This window comes from Bos taurus, chromosome 1 (genome assembly GCF_002263795.3).
Source record: "Bos taurus isolate L1 Dominette 01449 registration number 42190680 breed Hereford chromosome 1, ARS-UCD2.0, whole genome shotgun sequence".
Taxonomy (NCBI): domain Eukaryota; kingdom Metazoa; phylum Chordata; class Mammalia; order Artiodactyla; family Bovidae; genus Bos; species Bos taurus.
Genome location: NC_037328.1, coordinates 24628000 through 24649681, shown reverse-complemented (window position 1 = coordinate 24649681; position 21682 = coordinate 24628000). Strand labels below are relative to the sequence as shown.

General features: G+C 37.5%; 1 protein-coding gene and 1 long non-coding RNA gene across 11 annotated transcripts in view; one reads left to right on the top strand and one right to left on the bottom strand.

Annotated features, from left to right (window-relative positions):
* The window catches only part of LOC132345459 (uncharacterized), a 62928-nt gene extending 57592 nt beyond the window's left edge, over positions 1-5336 (top strand). Inside the window, exon 3 of the long non-coding RNA XR_009494795.1 lies at positions 5045-5336. This is a non-coding gene — a long non-coding RNA (uncharacterized lncRNA). The remainder of the gene's footprint in view (positions 1-5044) is intronic.
* ROBO2 (roundabout guidance receptor 2) overlaps positions 1-21682 on the bottom strand; it is a 656142-nt gene that overhangs the window by 419504 nt on the left and 214956 nt on the right. The window lies entirely within an intron of this gene.

The window sequence follows — 21682 nt, the reverse complement described above, 5'->3', positions numbered from 1 at the left end:
AAACAGAACAGCTTAGAAATAAATAGCACAAGGAAAAAGAGAGAGCTTAGAGAGATGTCTATGTTTAATTAGAGATTTTTCAGTTTATCTGAAAAAACTGATTGAAACCTCAGTTTGCTTCTTATACTTTATAAGGCTGGGTCTAAATACCCTTTTGGAAAATTTTTATTTCTGCATCTTACAGAATATATAGAATACCTTTTAATGTACAAAAGTATTGAGCCATATATCCATGAAAGATTCTTTCTTTTGGTTTGGTATGTATTAAAAGGGCAATTGTGGATTTCCATAAACCCTATGTAGTTCTTTGAATACTCTAAAGTAGTCTATCAATGCAAAACTTAATTAATTACCTTTTAAACTGAGAGCAAATAGACACAGGCATGACTTAGTATGAGAAACACAGATGTGCACTTCGTATCTGAGACTGGACTCTAGTTCATGAAACATATTAGAGTGGACACAAGACCAAATTCTTTTGATTTAGATGAAAAGTATACAGTAAGATTTGCATTGTAATGGATCCATTGACCCCTGGTCAAGATGGAATTGTCAATAGAAGTGTCTTATGTATGGTATGAATCATATCTAATGGTTCTATTAACATCATATTGAGATTGAAGTCTCAAGGAGCATGACTTAGAATAATGGAAATGGAAGAGGGCTTTATTTATTATTTTCATTTCATCTCTGTAAGTGTATTTTTTTCACATTTAAATCATCTCTCATAAAAAAGCAAGCAATGATACACTTATTAAAATTATATCAAAGCATACAAATTTGTAAAAGACATCTGATTTTAAAACAGATGTTTCTGCCCCTACCAGATCAATTCCCTAATGGCCTACACCTTGCACAATAAGATAGACAGTAAGCAAACAGCATGCTTCTGCTACTTCTGAGTCTAAGATACTTGTGAAACGATGGGCAAGTGCCTCTATTTCCCTCTCTCAGATTCTCCAGCTGGAAAACAGGGATAACATAATGCCTGCCTTTCTTTCATGTCTTAGGTTATAAGGATGAATCAAGTGATATAAGTGAAGCTTTTGCAGCATATTAGAAGAAATTGGTTGTTGAATTACAATAATTACTGATTTCTTAATCCAATTACATCAGAATAAGTGAACAAATTCAGTATTTATGCAGTAAAATGGGAAACTATCCATCTAGACAATTTTCTAACTGTTCAAGGTATTTCAACAAGATATTTTATGCAGTTCCACACCTGAAGTAATAATCTGTCTTATATGCCATTTTAATTTTTAAAATGTTTTATTATTTGAATTACGCTGTCCATTTACTTAACAGTTAAATGGGAAGGCAGCTCTCTCTTCAGACTTGTGAGAATTTATATTATGACTAATAAAACTGTCAAAGAAACAGAGAAGGTTACAGGGGCAAAGCGAGAAAAATATTTTTCTTATTATACGTTCATCTATATACTAGAAACAACCAAAATGTAGAGCTATGATTCTAGACACCTGTGAACGGTAATGGACGATCAGGGCAAAACAAAATAGCATTGATTCTCTAGAAGGATCAAATTGAGAAACTGCAGGATACGCCTCCCAGCAGACACAGGCCCTTTTCAGAATGGGAGAAAAAAAAAACATAAAAATGTAAATTTAATATTCCTCTGATGGCAGAGAATAAATCTGAGTAAAGCCGAATAAATATGCATGGAAATTACAACCTTTTTCCAAATGTACGCAAGCAAAAAGGGAAAAAAAATAATTCTAGAAGTTCGTGTGAAATGGCAGTTGCTACAAAATCAGTTTGGTGTGAAAAGAAGCTGAGGATATGACCAATAATGAACAATCAGTAAGTCCACTTAGAGATTCACTCATAAAGCAGAAACCTGACACTTTCCCCCTGGATATTTTATAGTTTAGATTTAGACCAGACTTATAAACAAACATATTTTCTGCTTTTGCAACTACTCATATCATGGCTGTACTCCCTATTGGTTATAAGCAGTGAATTTAAAACATTAGAAATTCTAATTTTTACAATAGGTAAATGGCTTAAAACTTAGCTTTACTTTCTTCAAGCCACACCTATGTTTGGAATGGGAGCTTTTTTCTACCTCCATCATAATTCAGGGTTTTAAACTTCCATACCTGATCAGATGACCCTACGAATCATTTCGCAATTTGTTTCAGATCACACACTACAACGCAGAAAATGGATTCTTAAGCACAGGGTCTCAGTTTCTTTTTTTAAGATGTAAAATGGGGATCGTATAGAATCACTGTGAGGGTTAAACGTGTTCATTACCACAGTCTTTGTAATAGCACTCCGTTCATAGCAAGGTTAGCTATCAACAGGTGGTGCTACTGATAAAGATCCCACTCGCCAATGCAAGGAGACATAAGAGATGAGGGATCAATCCCTGGGCTGGGAAGATCCCCTGGAGGAGGGCATGGCCACCCACTCCAGTACTCTTGCCTGAAGAATTCCATGGACAGAGGAGCCTGGTGGGCTACAGTCCACGGGGTCGCAAAGGAGTCAGACATGACTGAAATGACTTACCACGCACAGCACATCTTCATCACCACAGTCATCATGTCCATCCTCCCCCTCCTTCTCATCGTCAAGCTTATCTGCTCTCTCAAAGACTGAATGTGACACTTGCCTATTTTATAATATCTCAGCTTTGATTTATGATGCTAAATGACAATGGTTAAAATATGCATGACTTCCCAAGTAGTTTTTAACCATTTTTTATACACTTTATCTGGGGAATTTTTCGTTATACATGTTGGATTCTTGGTGTGTCTGCATGTTCCTGTTGCTGCAACCTTGTACATATCCTCTGCTCCCAAGACCAGATCAGATCAGATCAAAGCCACCATCAAAGCTTGCTCCCCACTTCCAGGTTCAACTTGAAGCTGGCCCTTTCAGAAGAACCCCCAAGGGTTTCCTCACTTGCAATCCATTACGTACAGAGATGTATAACCAAGGTCCATCAGAAGACGTTTATGAAGAGAACGCTCACTCACTGTGAGGGTACAACTCCCCATACACCTATCAGCACAAGTGCCCTTTTGTGAGTCCTCTGTGGAATTTTAACATAGGTCAAATTGATCATGAGCTCACTATTTTTTCCACCTCTTGCACATCTTAACCACAATGTTGCCATTTTTCAATTTGCAAAACATACATATCTAAACAAAGGCAAAACAATAGAACCCTCTGATATGTTTCTCAATCACTGGACATTAATATATATACCACATATAATTTATTGGTTCACTGAGGACATCAGTTTGTTTGTGCTTCATCTCAAAGATATCCTCTGTCTACTGTATGAAATGATGGAGTGGGTGATGCATTTGTTCCCAACCATAACAATTCTGTGAAATATTTATTTTCCAGCAAGCAAAATAATGTACAAAATTGTGGCAGAGAAAATTACTAGGTGGGTAGCTGTAAACTACTGTTTTTCAGAAGGCCTGAGAATATGTCAATCAGTGTAAGGGTATTTTGGAGTACTGTAAACTTTTCTCCCATCTCATTCACACAAAAGATGAAATTGAAATGAATTCTTTCTACAACAGAACAACCATAGGTTTCTGCAGTTGTTACGTTGTAGAAAGTAGACTTTCTTCCAACTGAGGTAATAAACCAAGCCTTTAAAAAATATGTACACAAATATGCATACAGGAGCATACATGACTGTGTATCTTAGATCTCAGCATTCCACTGCGGATATATGAATAGTAATATTGTCATGCTTTCTGATTAAAACATATCCTTGTATATAAAAGCATATTCTCCAGAACAAAGGATTAAGCCACAATAAAAGTTCCTTTTATGCCATTTCCTTAGAGAACTGACAACATAGTATAGTAATATGTCTTGTTCTTTTCAAGACTAAATATCATTTTAAAAGATCTATTCTCAGTCTACAGAAAAGCTTGAACAGCTCATTCCTATTTAAAGTGTCTTTGAGGAGAATATCACCTTTCCCTTGGATCTAATTGTCACTGTTTTCTTAAGTGGCTGCAGAACTTGTGAGGCTGTTTCTGTGAACCCCTGGGCATTTCCCAGGCATGCATTTGCCATTTGGGTAGAGGTGAGGATGAGAGTCTTGTTTCTGTCTCCCTCCATGGCTTTATTTAAAATGAAGCTCTTTGTTTCTATAGCAGACAAAGAATATAGAGGCGGGTCTCCACTAAACTGTCTTCCCACACTCTCTCTTTGCCCAGAGATACCTCCTTGGATATGTGACAGGTCGATTAGAAACCAGGAGCCTTGGGAGTGCCTCATTTCATCACTAATTCTAGGTTGGCAGCCTGTCTTTTAAATTCCCATGAAGTCCAGATTCCAGGAATCAAACCAATATGGTTTCCTTCATGTTTCTGCCTGGCTTCAGCCTTGCTCCGTATCCTCTATCTGCAAAGTCACTGCCAAAGGTGAGATTATCCACTAGGGCAGCACAAGTATCAGAGAAGGGAAAGTGAAGGGGATAGTGCACAATTATTAGGTCATTTAATCATTTCAGGGATTCGATTATCATGATTGACTCTCCTGTCAGTCCCACTGTCATCAAATAATTGCACTAACTGCACCTCTACCTCCTCTCTGGATCTATGGCTTGTGTGACCTTGGGTAAGTCATTTAAACTCTCAGAGCCAATTCCTCTTGCCAAATACAACACATTAAATTACTGTTTGAGCTGAATCTTCTTTATGCCTTATTGCTTCATTTCAAATGATGGGTTTACTGGAGTTCAAAACGGTGCATCAGTTTGGTTCACCTTCGAGAAACTTCTTACAGCACAGTTCTAAGGATCACAAATAGACACCTTAGCCATCCAGGGAATCCTCAAAGTAATTCAATGGAATTGAGATTCAATCCATTGACTGCTGAGAAATAGTTTAGTTGTGCTGTGGAGTATTACCACCTCGATTAGAGATGACTACACTGTTCCAATAAGTGGAACGAAGAGTTATAATAAAGTATGTCTTAAATGATAAATGCGTCCAAGAGTATATTTGATGAATTAGAAGGCTGTTCATATTTCCCCCTCTATCCACAGAGAAGCTGCTGTGCCTCCATGGAAGACATCCTCACCCAGTGCTATGAAAACAGCCCTCTTCTTTCCTCAACTCAAGGACCACCTGTTTTATGACTTCTGTAGGACATCGCAAATACATTAAGAGGAATAAGCTGATAGCATGGGAGAGTAGTTTAAAGGGAATTTCTAACCAAAATGACAAGAGGATCTCATAAACGGCCTGACCCTCAGCATGTCCCACAGGTAGTACCACAGCCCAGCAAAGCAATTAGTGTAAACATCCAACAGACAATAAAGAAGAAGGCTGGCCAGAGCCCCAGATGGTGCTGCTGTAAAAATACATTCCAAAGCTTGGCATCTGGATTTTGCAGCTGCCATGCACAGCCCATATGTGGCAATAAATACTGGTTCTGAGGCTGGAACAGCTAGAGGTGAGGGTCAAATGGAACCATCTGAACCATCACAATGGGACAACCAGACAAAGCACAGAAGTGATTGTGAAATGGCATGTTATTTTTCGTATCTCTTACTCCTTTTATCATTTTCAGTTGCTGAAATGAAATGCTAAGGTAAACTTTCAGCAAATAAGGGTTTGTAAAAGAACATCAGCTAGCATATAATCATCCTCTTTTTGTCACTGCTCTTTATTTTGCCAGTTTCTAATACTAAGCTCTGCTCATTTTCATCTTTTCTTAATATCTCTTTTTGGGACCATATTTTAATTTGTATTTATTTTTTAATTATGAAAGTATGATAACACATTTACAGGAGACTTGGAAAATATAGAACAACGTTACATATAGTTCACCTATATGTTACAGTTATTTTGAAGTAGATAAATTAAGATTTTTTAGTTGGAGTTTCAATATCAGTCTCTTAAAAATTAATAGAATGCACATACAGAGAAGTAGAAGGATATAGTAAACCTGAAAAGAACTGTGAACCAATTCAGCATAATTAAGATTTATACAATTTTCACACAACAGTAGGATAAAATTCAAGTTCCCACAGATCTCAAACTAGAAGAATTTGGAACATATAGAGACATAAAACAAGGTATAAAAATTTCATAGTATAAAGGTACTGAAATAATACAATCTGTTCTCTTACCACTGTGGAATTATGTTAGAAATCAATATGAAAGGATGTTTGATAATAACACACATATTTTTAAGTGCAATGTGACATTTACCAAGAGAGATCTTCAACTTAGCCACCGAGAAAAAATTTTTTTCTCCCTGACCTAACTGGGGAGAGTAACAGGTACATAAGGGCTTCCCTGGTAGCTCAGCCAGTAAAGAATCGGCCTGCAATGCAGGAGACCCAAGTTCGATCCATGGGTTGGGGAAGATCCCCTGGAGAAGGAAATGACAACCCACTTCAGTATTCTTGCCTGGAAAATTTCATGGCCAGAGGAGCCTGATGGGCTACAGTCCGTGAGGTCATAAGAATCGCACATGACTTAGCAAGTAAATCACCATGAGTACATAAATGCCTATACATAGATAAAAGGTATATATTCTCAAAGAAAGATATTTTGGAAGTGGAACGAAGAGATCACACCTTTTTTCTTTTCCTTTTTTTTTTTTTTTGGACAGCAGAAGTCATTGAGGAGGCATTTATGCTGAACTCTGAGGCAGAAGTAGGATTCTATAGAAGAAGGTCATGGCAGAGATGAATATTGAAATACTTGAAACTCTTAGTTGAATTTTTTTAATGGTCTGCCCATCTGAGGAAGATGAATATAATTTCCCAACTTCTAAAGTTAAGAAAACTGAAGAAGCATATAGAATGAGATAAAAACACAGACTTGAACTGCTATATTACCATGTCCCTCCCACTCACAAAGTTACCTAGTTCAATTATTTTGGTTATCACTTAAACCAGCTAATCCCACTTTTACCCTTAGGGGTGATCTAAAATTTCCAGCTACACTTTCACTTGAAATTCATACAAGTGGATTTGAATCTACCTTTGTAATCTCCTATACATACTTCCCATGATCCTTTGGCCTCCCTCTGACATGCTGGCTCATTACTTCAAATTCACAGAATGCAGCTTATCAACAGGATATAAAACCATTATCTTTTGTCATATCCTAGCAAAATTTAATACATATTATTTGGCTCCAGATTCCACTCAAGACATTAGTCGAAGAAATGCTTAAATGACATTATAACAAAGCATTTTATTTATGAGATAGAATCAAATAACATATCGTGACACATCATTATCAAAAATCTTTATGGCATTTTTTCTTATTACTCATTTTTTCTCAATTGTGTCTTAACCTGTAATGTAATCTGAAAATACTGGCAACAACATCTTTAGTTACACCACCAATCTCTTACTTCTTAAGCTGGAAGCAGAAAATTATAAAGGCCCTGAATGCCATTGAAATAATCAGATTAGTTCGGTAGGCAATACTTTGCTAAGAGAATGTTGCTGAAAACACAAACGTGACCTTTTTTTTACCAGCTGTTTTTTACTGTTTTTGGCTTCCCAAGTGGCTCAGTGGTAAAGAATCTGCCTGCCAATGCAGGAGACATAGGCTTCAACCCTGGGTCAGAAAGATCCCTTGGAGTAGGAAATGGCAACCCACTCCAGTATTCTTGCCTGGGAAATCCCATGGACAGAGGCGCCTAGCAGGTTACAGTCCAGTACATGGGGTTGCAAAGAGTAAGATACAACTGAGCACCCATGCCCAGTTTCACTGTTTACACACAGACTATTTTGCCCTTCTTTATTTTTACTGAGAGTTTGTACTTTGCTAAAAAATAACACTTTTATTTCTTTTAGTCAATATATAGTGGTTTCCTATTGGTCTAACAATCGGTCTTTTTGAAATACTTTTCTAGTGTTCTATGCACATTCAAAGTGCCTGCCCATTTTCATGGTCTCTGCATTTGACCACAACAGCTTGCCAATTAAGTTTTCCCAGGTCTTATCATCTCAGTGTTCAAAAGAGCTTCTAATGTCCCACATGCTCTGTGAAGCTTCTCAGCAATAAAGATCATCGAAAGGGTTGTTTGTTCTGCCTAGTCATAACCTTTGGGCTATATCCTGTGTGCTGAAAAGCCAACCTTTTCCCTGATACGGTTTGCTGAGAGCTCAGTCTGCTTTGTGCACCACTTGTAGTTAAATAATAAAAGAGAAGCTGGTGATCACAGGGACCCTCAATGCAGATTATCAAGTGTAAATTAGCCAAGTGTTTTCATAGCTCTTAATTATTGACAACAGACAGACTCATGGAAGAGCCTGCATCAGCCACACAACTAGGTAATACGAAACCTCGCGCCACTCCTTGGCAATTATATCTCTGCTGAGATATGGGGAGGGGTGGGGGACCCCCAGGTGTCCACCAAGAAGGATAGAATTTGTGGATTAGCAAAAAGCGAGAGCTAATGAGGTTGTATTCTAGGAGGGCTTTCATTAGCAGGGCTGGATGAGTGTGTAATGCAGAGACCATTTTCAAAAAGGATCTAAGAATTCCCTAGGAAATCACTGGTGCACAATGTAAATTACTGGGGTAACCAGGCTGGCGTACTCAGAGAGCGACAGGATTTGTTTGTTTCAGTGCTCCCTGTCAGCCTTGGCTTCATCCTCTGCTCTTAGCAAAAGGCTGTCTTGAGAGTAACTTCTTTTCTCCTTTCTCCATCAGTGCTTTCCACAAATAAAGTCCTTTAGAATACCAATTGATCCATCATGGAAGTGTTTTGTACTAAATCTTTGTACTAATGCTTAAATCTCCTACTGTCTTTAAGCTAAATAAGATATGAGAAGATGTTTATGCTAATAAAAAAGAATGTTTTCAGTATCATTTTCACACACACAAACTTATTGAAAAGCACACTAAGGACTTAACTTCTGTGACCTCTGTTTATACTTTATGACCTTGATGGCATCCTCATCATGCATAGAAGGAAAGAGATTAAACGATTTTCCCAAATCACATACCTTGTAGTTGGTACAGACCTGTTTTTCTGTGCAAAGATACATCATAAACATTCTTAAACATTATAAAACATAATAACAGTAATGATACGTAAGTATTGACTTTTAAAAATTTTTCTAGGATAATAAAATAGTGTCTCAAATTTGTCTTTTGTTGTCATCTATACTTTTTGTTCTGTTAGTACCATTTCTGCTTGTGAAATTAAAACTAGAGGATCACTGGCAGTGAAAGAGAAATTATCTAAAGACAAACCAAATTTTGATCAACTGTTGACAATTAGGTGGCTTCATTGGGTTAATGAGTTTATAGACACATTAGCTATCACATACAGAGAGCTTCAGTAATTGATCATTTTGGAATCAAAGATTTTTTTTTTTTGATGTGATAATTGAAACACATGCTCAAGGCTGACAACAAAGCTGGCATACAACCTACAGGAAATGTTCAACCTCCAGACAGAAACACTGGTCAGTGTTATGAGTACAGCTAAATGTGAGAAAAAACTGCAAGTTTTTCACATATACCCATGTATTCCTTTTGGCAAGACTCTTTTCTCATTGCTTTCTACAAAGTAAATTAAAATATACTTTTCTAGATGAAAATAGTATTGATGTTAAAGAGCTGCATAAAAACAGAATGTTTTCTTCTACCATGAACACGAATCTAAAACGAAATTTAGTTCCTATTCTTGCTCATGTCTTTATCCTCTGATGTCTATAAAATAGCTTTGTTCTCCAAATCTATGGGGCTTCTGAACTGCTCTAGTAAGAGTGTGCACAGTAACTGTGTCCCCCAGACTGTTCGTTTCCTGAATTCAGAACCAACCACATCTTCTACTATTATTCAGCACTTCAGAGGTTAATTTTTCTTGCTCAGGGAACCTAAGAAACAGGCTTGCCACCACTAGGTGGCACTGGAGATTTGTGGTCACATGGTCTAATCCTAAAGACTGGAGCTTAAATATATTTATTATCTATACTACGTCTACTCAGTAGTTGAATTGTTTTAAAAACACGAGCCACTTTACACTCAGCTTGTTTCATTAATTCTTACAAATTTTCATTTTGCCCACACTTTTCTGAACATTTAAGAAAGGCTTTCTCTACTTTCAGACTCATTTTACTGAATTTGATTTCAAAACCTCCAAAAAGTTCTTGTCTCCTCTACTTTCACTGAGTAATATCACATCTGTATGTTTATTATATATATATATATATAAACAACCCAATCCTCAGTGTTAAACTCAATCCTACATCCCTTGATATTTGAATCTTAATAATCTTACCCTCTCTAGTTTTTTCATCAAAAGCACAGTTTAAACTTTGCAAGTCAATATATTTTTTATCTCTGAGAAGAGATACAGTAGCCTGCCTCTATGATGCACAAAACTGGCAACTGAAGTTTAATGAAGTCATTAAAGCTTGGGTCAGAAGAACTGGGACTTTTTTTCTATTCCACCACTTTTCTGCCCAGTGACTCTGAACAAGACACTTAACCCCTTTGATCCTCAGTTTCCTCTTCTGTCAAATAAAATGCTGGTTCAATAAGGAAATAAGGGTTAAGTAAATGTAACTGAAATGAGTACCTAAAACAGAGTAGGCCAAATGTAAACAAATCATTTAACTTAAAAGTGCTTCAACTTTTCATTCTAATTTCACAACCAAAAAAGAGATTAATAATATAAACAACTTGTAATAAAATCAAACTTTAAAATGTAGAATAATTCTTCCCTCTTTTCTAGCAGTTCTGAAAGGCATTCTATCTGGTAAGAATTTTTGGTAATTTTATTTTAAGATTTTATGTTCTCAGCTTAGATAAAGGAGATAATCATTCTCTCAAAAAGTCCCAAAAAGAAACGTCTTAATTACTAACTACATTGCAAAGTTACTTCTAAGTTTTACTTACTTTCTGAAAAACAGCAACCACATTAGAAAAACTAAGTTTTACATTGATCCAAATAAAATGTGAACACCCACTATTCTGAATAACTGAAGATGATGCCTTTAAAGAAAAAACAAAACAATAGATTTAATACCTTGTCAAACAAAATCATAAGTGACTACTTAGCTAAATTCTCTTTAAATACAGTAATTAAGCAAAGTATAACAACAGAAAATGGAAAGAAAAATTATATTCAATATGTTCCTTTTCAGGCTTCCCCGATGGTTCAGTGGTAAAGAATCTGCAAGCCAATGCAGGAGACTTGAGTTAGTTGCCTGGTTTGGGAAGATGCCCTGGAGAAAGAAATGGCAACCCACTCCAGTATTCTTACCTGGAAAATCCAATGGACAGAGGGGCTTAGCGGGCTGCCCTCCATAAGGTCACAAAAGAGTTGGACATAACTTAGCAACCAAACAACAACAATAAGGTGTCCTTTTTACTATTTATAATACTACATTTCAATTATAATAGATTACTAGTTTTGTTTAATGTCAATTTTTCTATTCATGTTTCTAGGGTATTTCTTAACCATTAATTCTTGCTTACTGCCTCTAGAGCTTAGAATCCACATCTGTGTCTATTAAAGCCACAATCTTCTTATGGAAAAAACCCAAATATTTAGATGGAAGAATATGCCATTGTCATGGTGCCAACATATGTTGTCATTTTTCAACAGCAAAGAAGAAAAAAATTCTGATTTTGCATCATTTTAAATTAATTCACACCTATTGACCATACTGTATGATTTTTATGACCCAACTAGATTTTTTTTTTTTTTTAAACCTGGGAGAAAACTTTGTTTCATGTCAAGACATACATTTCATAACTCTTTGGTAATACTAGATTTGACCTTTAAAAAGACAAAATTGAAGATGGCTTCTTCTGAAATGGAGCCATGCAATGCATACTATACTACTTCAGTTTACAGCACACAGCTTTTTATGTAAATTACTTCTAGAGAAATTATTTTTCTCCACTTGATTTAATTTTAAATACCTCTTCCCTGCAAATATATTTAAATATTTGACCCAGTTTATAGATATACTTCTTTGGCCTTTATGAACTTATACTGTTGATTTCCGAATTCAACTTTTGAAACCATCTCTGAGGAGCAACAATAACCGTTCTAATGTTCTCATTAAAGCCAAAAGTTTAGTGTTGAAATTGTGTACTTCAGAGGCAGTCCCCTCTTTACACAAATATAAACATCTGTTGGCCATCTGGAAAAATGCAGAGACATGCCAACTGAGGACTCCTATAGTGTGCTTACTTCTCAAAAACTTACTTGCAATATTTCCTAGTTCTCTTTACCTGGGATCTTAAAAAGCTCCACACACATGTCTAATGCCAATGTCAGTGCTCCCACATATTTTTCAAAGCAACATAAATTGAAGGTTAATACAACCAGCTATATAAATTAACTTAATGTTTTTAAATTAAATTAATTTAATTTAATTTTGTTAAACAGAATAAGTCACCTTTTCTAAACAGGTGCCCAGTTAGAAATCATTTATAAAAACGTTTTATCGCTAAATTAAAAAGAAGATGCAAACTGTTTACTCTTTGGAAAAAAATCAAGTTCCACTGAATATGAGTGAAGTGACTTATGAATAAGCCCAGCATACATTTGTCACTCCAAGTCGACATATTAATATGAGGTTTGGTTTTATTTTTAAAAGAAGAGTGGTCTCTCCTCATTTATGAATAAAGGCCACCAAAAAGCAAACACACAACCCAGGTGTATCAAAAAAAAAAAGGAATGAAATGTGGACAATGTCAAAGAGACTGCCTCTTCTAGTCAGCTAACACGTCCATGTTTGATTCTGAAGGTAAAGACCCGTGTCTGCCTCAGCTACTATTTTATGTTCACAACTCAGTCATGGCCAACAAACTGCAAGTACTTTGACTAGCTGTACTAATTTACCTTTAAAAAAAAAAATGGAAATGATGTTTAAATCAAAAAAGTAAAACCAGTCAACTGCTAAGGTTAGGGTAGATTTCTGTCTGATATACACCACATTTAGGCATGTGGCCCCAGCTTCACCTTGCGTTGAGCAAGAAGAGCCTGGGAGAAGAGATATTGAAGGGGAAAGGGAGACGATATTTCCTGTATGATGATAGAATGGGGTAACGCTGAACATTTGTTGAAAGCCCAATAGGAGCCAGCCAAGTCCAGGAATTTTCAACCACTATCAGATTCAAAGAATTTATTCTCTTGGGCTCCAAAATCACTGCAGATGGTGACTGCAGCCACGAAATTAAAAGATGTTTGCTTTTTGGAAGAAAAGTTATGACAAACCTAGAAAGCATATTAAAAAGTAGGGACATCACTTTGCCAACAAATGTCTCTATAGTCAAAGCTATAGTTTTTCCAGTAGTCATGTACAGATGTGAGAGCTGGACCACAAAGAAGGATGAGTGCTGAAGAACTGATGCTTTTGAATTATGGTGCTGTAGAAGTCTCTTTTTTGACAGTCCCTTGGACAGAAAGAAGGACAAACCAGTCCATCCTAAAGGAAATCAGTTCTGAATATTCATTGGAAGGACTGATGCTAAAGCTGAAGCTCCAATACTTTAGCCACCTGATGCAAAGACCTGACTCATTGGAAAAGACCCTGATGATGGGAAAGATTGGAGGCAAAAGGAGAAGAGGATAACAGAGGATGAGATGGTTGGACAGCATCACCGACCTGATGTACATGAGTTTGAGCAAACTCCAGGAGATAGAGAAGGACAGGGAAGCCTGGCATGCTGCAGTCCATGGAGTCACAAAGAGTCGGACACCACTTAATGACTGAACAAGAAAGACTCGAAGTAATCTTCCAAGTACATTGAAGGCCTGCATTTTACAGATGAGGAGACTAAAATGACCCTAGTTGAATAACTTGATCAACATTACAAAGTAAATCAATCCAAAGCTGTGACAGAATTCAGTTCCAGGTCTTTCAAGCTCTAAAATTAATATGCTACTATGAATTATAGTGATTTTGAAGTAAGTAGAAGATCAGTATGCTACAACAGCTAAAGCCTTTGACTGTGTGGATCACAACAAACTGGAAAATCGTTCAAAAGATGGGAATACCAGACCACTTTACCTGCCTCCTAAGAAATCTGTATGCAGGTCAAGAAGCAACAATTAGAACTAGACATGGAACAATGGACTGGTTCCAAATTTGGAAAGGAGTATGTCAAGGCTGTATATTGTCACCCTGAATGTTTAACTTATATGCAGAGTACATCAAGAGAAATGTTGGACTGTATGAAGCACAAGCTGGAATCAAGATTGCTAGGAGAAATATCAATAATCAGATATGCAGATAACATCACTCTTATGGCAGAAAGTGAAGAGGAACTGAAGAGCCTCTTGATGAAAGTGAAAGAAGAGAGTGAAAAGGCTGGCTTAAAAGTCAACATTCAAAACACAAAGATCATGGCATCCAGTCCCATCACTTCATGGCAAAAAGATGGGTAAACAATGAGAGACTTTATTTTGGGGGGCTCCAAAATCACTGCAGATGGTGACTGCAGCCATGAAATTAAAAGATGCTTGCTCCTTAGAAGAAAAGCTATGACCAACCTAGACAGCATATTAAAAAGGAGAGACATTTCTTTGCCGACAAAGGTCTTTTCTCATCAAAGCTACGGCTTTTCAGTAGTCATGTATGGATCTGAGAACTGGACCATAAAGAAAGCTGAGCACTGAGGAACTGATGCTTTTGAACTGTGGTGTTGGAGAAGACTCTTGAGAGTCCCTTGGACTGCAAGGAGATCCAACCAGTCTATCCTAAAGGAAATCAATCCTGAATATTCATTGTAAGGACTAATGCTGATCCTGAAGCTCCAATACTTTGGCCACCTGATTGGAAGAACTGACTCACTGGAAAAGACCCTGATGCTGGGAAAGACTGAAGGCAGGAGGAAAAGGGGATGACAGAGGATGAGATGGTTGGATGGCATCACCGACTCAATGGACATGAGTCTGAGCAAGCTCTAGGAGTTGGTGATGGACAGGGAGGCCTGGCGAGCTGCAGTCCAGGGGGTTGCAAAGAGTCAGAAACAACTGTGTGACTGAACTGGACTGACATAACAAATATTTTCCTGTATTTATATAGAAAAAATTTATTAGTAATGCTTCATTAGACGGGTGGTTCCTCAACTAAAAATGACACGTGGAAAATCAGGAGAAACCAGTAAGTCAAAACTTTGGAACATTACAGCCAGCTCTTAGTTTTCTGTGGTTATAGATCTAAGTCCTAGGGGTCATCATCATTATCATCATAGTTGGATATTGTTGTTGTTTAGTTGTTAAATCATGTCCAACTCTTTGCAATTAATGGACTGTAACCCACCAGGCTCCTCTGTCCATGGGATTTCCCAGGCAAGGATGCTGGAGGGTGTTGCTGTTTCCTTCTCCAAGGGGTCTTCCCAGCCCAGGGATCAAACCCACGTATCCTACATTGGCAGGCAATTGTTTACCCCTGACTACGTGGAAGGCCCTCATATATGGTAGCTATCCTCAAATTTGATTAGTATAAGAAGTATTTTTAAAAGAAACATCCTCTTTGACTCCTAATATTAATAATTATTTGTTTATATTACTTGAATACATATATGAATTCACAGATATAATCTTAGATTTAAGTTTCATAAGTTTATGGTCTTGGGCAATAAAAAAAATTTAGGTATAAAACTATGTAAGTTCTAAAATTTAGATTAACAGCCTAATTTAAATTTGATAGATGATATTATGCAGCCGAAACTAAATGTCACTTGCAGTATTAATTTGAGCCTTTCAGGAACCATGTGAATGATTCGGAAACCACTCATCCTTTTCTATTCAAACTCCGGCAAACACTTTGTTCTTACAGCCTACTATGCTGTACATTCTTTGTTTATCACTAATGCCTCACATATTAGCAAAACTTTATTTTCCTCTAGGTCAAACACATTTAAGAACTATCATCTGGAACAAACCAATTGTAAAAAAAAAAAAAAAAAATAGGCACAGAAGTCACAACTGAATGCCTTGTCACAGGTGCTTTTCACACAACCCAGAAAAAGTGCCTTAGTTTTTTTTTTCCAGTTATCCATTAAATAAAAATCCAAATTAAAACCTTTTTTTGACAATGAATCTTCATTTATGAGGATAAAACTGGAAGGCTCAAGTTCCAGAAAACTTATATCAAATGATCTCTTAAACTCATTTTACTGAATAATTTTTCTCTGACATAAATTTAAGGAAGTATTATTACTACTTTGGCCTTCCCCGATAGTTCAGTTGGTAAAGAATCCACCTGCAATGCAGGAGACCCCGGCTCGATTCCTGGGTCAGGAAGATCCCCTGGCGAAGGGATTAGCTACCCACTCTGATATTCTCTGGCTTCCCTTGTGGCTCAGCTGGTAAAGAATCTGCCTGCAGTGCAGGAGACCTGGGTTTGATCCCTGGGTTGGGAAGATCCCCTGGAAATGGGAAAGCCTAGAGAATTCATACAGTCCATGGGGGTCACAAAGAGTCAGACACGACTGAGAGACTTTCACTTCACTTTCACTATTACCACTTTAACAACATAATTTTAACATCAAACAGGTGGCAACTTGCAGATCTGGGAGACAAATCAAGCTAAAAGAAATAGTAACTATACATATAAATCTAAATAAAAAAGGAAGTGAAAGTGAAAGTCACTCAGTCGTGTCCAACTCTTTGTGACCCCACAGACTATATACAGCCACGGAATTCTCCAGGCCAGAATACTGGAGTGGGTAACTGTTCTCTTCTCCAGCTGATTCTTGACCATCTGAGCCACCAGGGAAGCCCAAGAATAGTGGGATGGGTTGCCTATCCCTTCTCCAGGGGATTTCCTGACCCAGGGATCAAACCGGGATCTCCTGTATTGGGGGTGGATTCTTTACCAGCTGAGCCACAAGGGAAGCCAGAGAATATCAGAATAACATTTCCAAAGTCAGCAACATGTGCCTTTCTGTTAAGGAGAAGTGAAAGTCACTAAGTCATGTCTGACTCTTTGTGACCCCACGGACTGTTGCCCATTAGGCTCGTTCATGGAATTCTCCAGGCAAGAATACTGGAGTGGGTTGCCATTTCCTTCTCCAGGGGATATCACGGCCCAGGGATAGAGCCCAGGTCTCCTGCATTGCCAGCGGATTCTTTACCAACTGAGCCACCAGGGAAGCCTGTTAAGGAAGACGATTCTATCATTCATAATTCCTGGTTGTAGGGAAAATATTCTTACTGGAGAGAAGTCCATGTGTTTGAGAGAGGATAATTCAAGTTTGACTACTGGCCTCATATTTGAGATGTGAATATGGAATTACTCTCATCACTATCATGAACCTAATTGAGCCCCCATATGCAGAGTCCTCTCTGTTAGGCATTCAGACTAATGCCCCTGCAGTACAGCCTAATTCTAAAATCATACAGAAGAAAGATAGTCTCGTCTCATCTAAAACATAAATAGAGTCTGCTGATTTCTCCCCTCACTCCATGACAACCTACTCTTGCCAGCTCCAGGAAGAAAGACTAGACTCAAAGCTTGGGAGCTATTCTGAGCTGCTCATGGGAGAAATATTACACAATTCCACAGCAAGTATCATTAGTGATACATTTATGATAAATAAAGTTGTGCTAAGCTTGGAATCTGTAAGCAGAGACACAGACAAAAGGCTTCAGCCTGTTCAGAATGATTCCTCTCTTGGTAGATCAGCACTAAAATAATAAATGCAATTGTTTACTAAGAATGAAAGATTTTAAAATTTGTCCCCTTGTTTTTTTCTTCCTTAATATTTACCTTAAATCGTTCATAAAGTTGAATATATATCATTCAGCCCACCTGCATTCAACTTTCAGCACCACCAGTTATCAATGACTAGTTAAGCAATGTTTGGGAACCAGCTAAACATTCAGATTAAACAGCCAATAAATCTGTCTGTTTCTTTGACTGAAAAATTGTGCCCCAAAGAGACAGGCTGTGTAAAATAAGATGAAGTCCAGCTATAATCAAGAGGCAGATTGTCTCCAAGGAATGAATTTATTTAAATTAAATTCATTGTTTACTCAGAAAAGTGCTAAAATGCTTTCTTGAAGGCTTTCAGAATATTTTAGGGAATCTATTCAGTATTGCCTTGGAGTTCCATCAGGAAAAAAAAATGTTGAATGCCAGCATGTCAAAAGATAGTTGATGTCTCATGATTCCTATTTTTTTGAGAATGCTAAAATGTGCAGCACCTTCCACATGGTGCTGAGTTCATTTTGCTATCTCATAATTTCAACTTTATTTCTTACATGGTGGTTCAATATCTAATGGTTTAGATCTGGCCTTACTACTAAATTATCTTCCATGAAACTGACGATTGATCCAAGCTATATAGTTGGAATTAGAATGAGTGTAACCACACAATTACAAGGCTAAATTTGTCTGCAATGGTCTCTTCCTCCCTTACTTACCTATGCATCACATACCTATATATACACTGCTGCTACTGCTGCTAAGTTGCTTCAGTTGCGTCCGACTCTGTGCGACTCCAGAGATGGCAGCCCACCAGGCTCCCCCGTCCCTGGGGTTCTCCAGGCAAGAACACTGGAGTGGGTTGCCATTTCCTTCTCCAATATACACACTAGGTACTTTACACTAGTGTAAAGTTCAGTTCTTGATCCTAGCTCAGGGGTCTTCTGGAATTCAAGGCAGACCTAATGGATCCCTCTTTGTGCTCAAGAAGCCACAAACTCATTAAAAATTAGTTTAGACTATTTCTTTTCCTTTTATTCAAGAGGCAGGAAATTCCAAATAATAAGGATAGAAGAACTGACCAACTACAAATTGACTCTGTTCACAATACATATGATCTGACATAACAGTACTATGTTTATCTGTTTTAAGTTCTCATTATTTAACTTAGTTCCCTATGTTATTGTTCAGTCGCTCATTCCTGTCTGACTTGTTGCGACCCTTTGGACTACAGCATGCCAGGCTTCCCTGTCCTTTAACCATCTCCCACAGTTTGCTCAAATTCATGTCCACTGAATCAGTGAGACTATCTAACCATCTCATCCTCTGCTGCCTTCTCCTTTTGCCTTCAGTTTCATTATGGTAACTACTAAAAATAACAGACCTTAACTAAGATTTAATTAGCAAAACATTAGCAGTGCTTACTCCAGTTATTACAACAGAATACTTATATAAGGTATACAATTTATTTTTATGCCCCAGACAGATCCTTCAGCTGACTATGACTTCCAATTTTATAAAAAATTCAGCAAAAGTAATATCTTTCTGAGATATCTGGTTTTACTTAAAATTCTTTAAAATATTATGGTTCCATTTAAATCCTAACATATTATGGTTCTATTTTTTTTTTAAGTCTCATTGTAGTAAACATCAACTTCAAAGAATGAAGCAGCAAATGGCAGAGTTTTCTCCTCACCCTAGATGAGAATGAGGAACCCTACTTGTTTGCCACAGTTTCTCTGAAGTCTCCCTTGTATTCACACAGCCTCATCCTATGGAGAGTTGAGCTAAATGAGTCAGTATGTTAATTATGTGCTCTGGGAGCACAAAGAAGAAATAAAGAAGTTATTACCTTCCCAAGTTTCTTAGGTAATGAGACCCACTTCTGGAGATGTGTGGCATTCTACCAGAATCTATCATGAGAATGAGCTTTGCAGTAAAATGCACAGATCTAATTTTTTAATGAAAATCCTCTACAGGTTTTCTGAGTTGAATCCACCTGACAAATGTCACTGGGCAATGTCATTACCAGTTAACCAGCACAAGGCCTTTAGAACAGATGGTGGAGCGGTGCCTTTTCATAAGTCAGGCTGCCTAATTTCAGCCACCCTCCCCCCCACACCATCCCCTGAAAATAAAATAAAATAAAATTGGCTCCATGTCACTCAGACATGACAGTACTTTGGATTTCTCCCCCATGATGTTTTTTAGCCTTGAGGCAGATATGACAGGCGCCTTATTAAATTCCAAAAATAAATGTGGAGCAAGGAGGCAGTGCATTCCAATGAGACATCCAACTTGTTAAAATGCAACATGCATGAAACTTGGTTCATTTTATTTTTAGCCATCATCTTCATCATTTTAAATCAAAATGGAAATATAATATTTGTTACCATAATCTAAGTAAAATTAGTACAGAGATCTGTTATTTTTTTATAAAAATTATTCATTTGTTCACATGTAGTTAAGTTGGAATTTCCCCAAAATATTGCCATCAATATCTAGAAATAGGCTAAGAAGCAAAGAGATTTACCGAAGATTTCTCACTCTATATTTTAGCATCCCCCACACATCTCCTAACATTTCCTTGGACAGACTCAAGGATATTTATGGATCCCTGCCTTTGTGCATGCTGTACATTTTCCTATCTGTATTTTTGTCTCTCAAACTATTACAATCCTACTTGGGTCCAACAGTTTGATTTTCATCATCTTTTCCTGACATCTACCCTCTTTCCTCAAACGATTATAAATAAACACTCCTCCTGATTTATTACAATATGCGTCTTGTTCATACTTAGCACTTAATTCATTTATTTATTTATTCTGCTTCATGGGTTAATAAATGTCCTCCACTAGAAAGGTATTTCTTCTCCTAGGAGCGCCTATGTATCCTTACATAACCTATGGCATCTAGCTTGAGGCATGACACATATCAGGGATTCAATAAATGTTAAAAAGAAATAAACAGGACCAATTGCAAACATCATAATGATACAATCACTGTTATTTCTTCATTGTCTTACTACCATGACTCCAAGAAATCTGAACAATTGATCCCAAGAAGCAACCCAATCTTAAAGTCCCAATATGTATATATTGTGTACTATAAAACACAACAGAATTTCTGAATCTGGTCCTTATCCTCAAAAAGCTTTAAGGCTGACTGCAGGGACCAGGGGCTTCCCCAGTGGCTCAGCTGTAAAGAATGTGCCTGCAATGCAGGAGATGCAATTTTGATCCCTGGATCGGAAAGATCCTCTGGAAGAGGACATGGCAACCCACCCCAGTATTCTTGCCTGGAAAATCCCATGGACAGAGGAGCCTGGTGGGTTACAGTTCGTAAAGTCACAAAGAGTCAGACATGACTGAAGCAACCTAGCAAGCATGCACTCATGGACCAGGCTTTGAGACCTCTTGGGACATCTCTGTGACTCACTCCTTACCATCATTGCCTTGGGATTAATCATATCTAAAGTATTTTAATGCATCATTTAATATTAAAACATTCCCATCAAGGAGGCAATACTACCCCAGTGTGATATAACAGAAATCAGAAATTCAGAGAGTTGAAATTACTTGTGGGAGGTCACCTGCCTGCCAAGAAATGACAATACTGAGGTTCATGTTTGTGTATGTTAATGACAAAATCTATGCACTTCACACCCTTCAATGATTCCACAGTTTCACAAGCGTAAATCCATGTCCCAAGGAATCTGAGGAGACTGTACTAGCAAATCCATGATACCGTACCCAGAATATTCAACCCATTTTACCCAGGTGATTTAGGTCACAAAGAGTCGGACACAACTGAGCGACTGAACTGAACTGACCTGACCTGAAAGAAGGGACCCAGTTTCCATGCCCAGCTCCAGGGAGCTCTGACAGGACCGCCTCCATCTAGACGAGTGTGCTCCCATGGGTACTTCTAAGGCTTCCCTGGTGCTCAGAATAATCATCACTTTACTTAGTATCAGGGTACAGTTAGCAATCATGACCCAATAATGGTTCAAAGTGCTAAAGT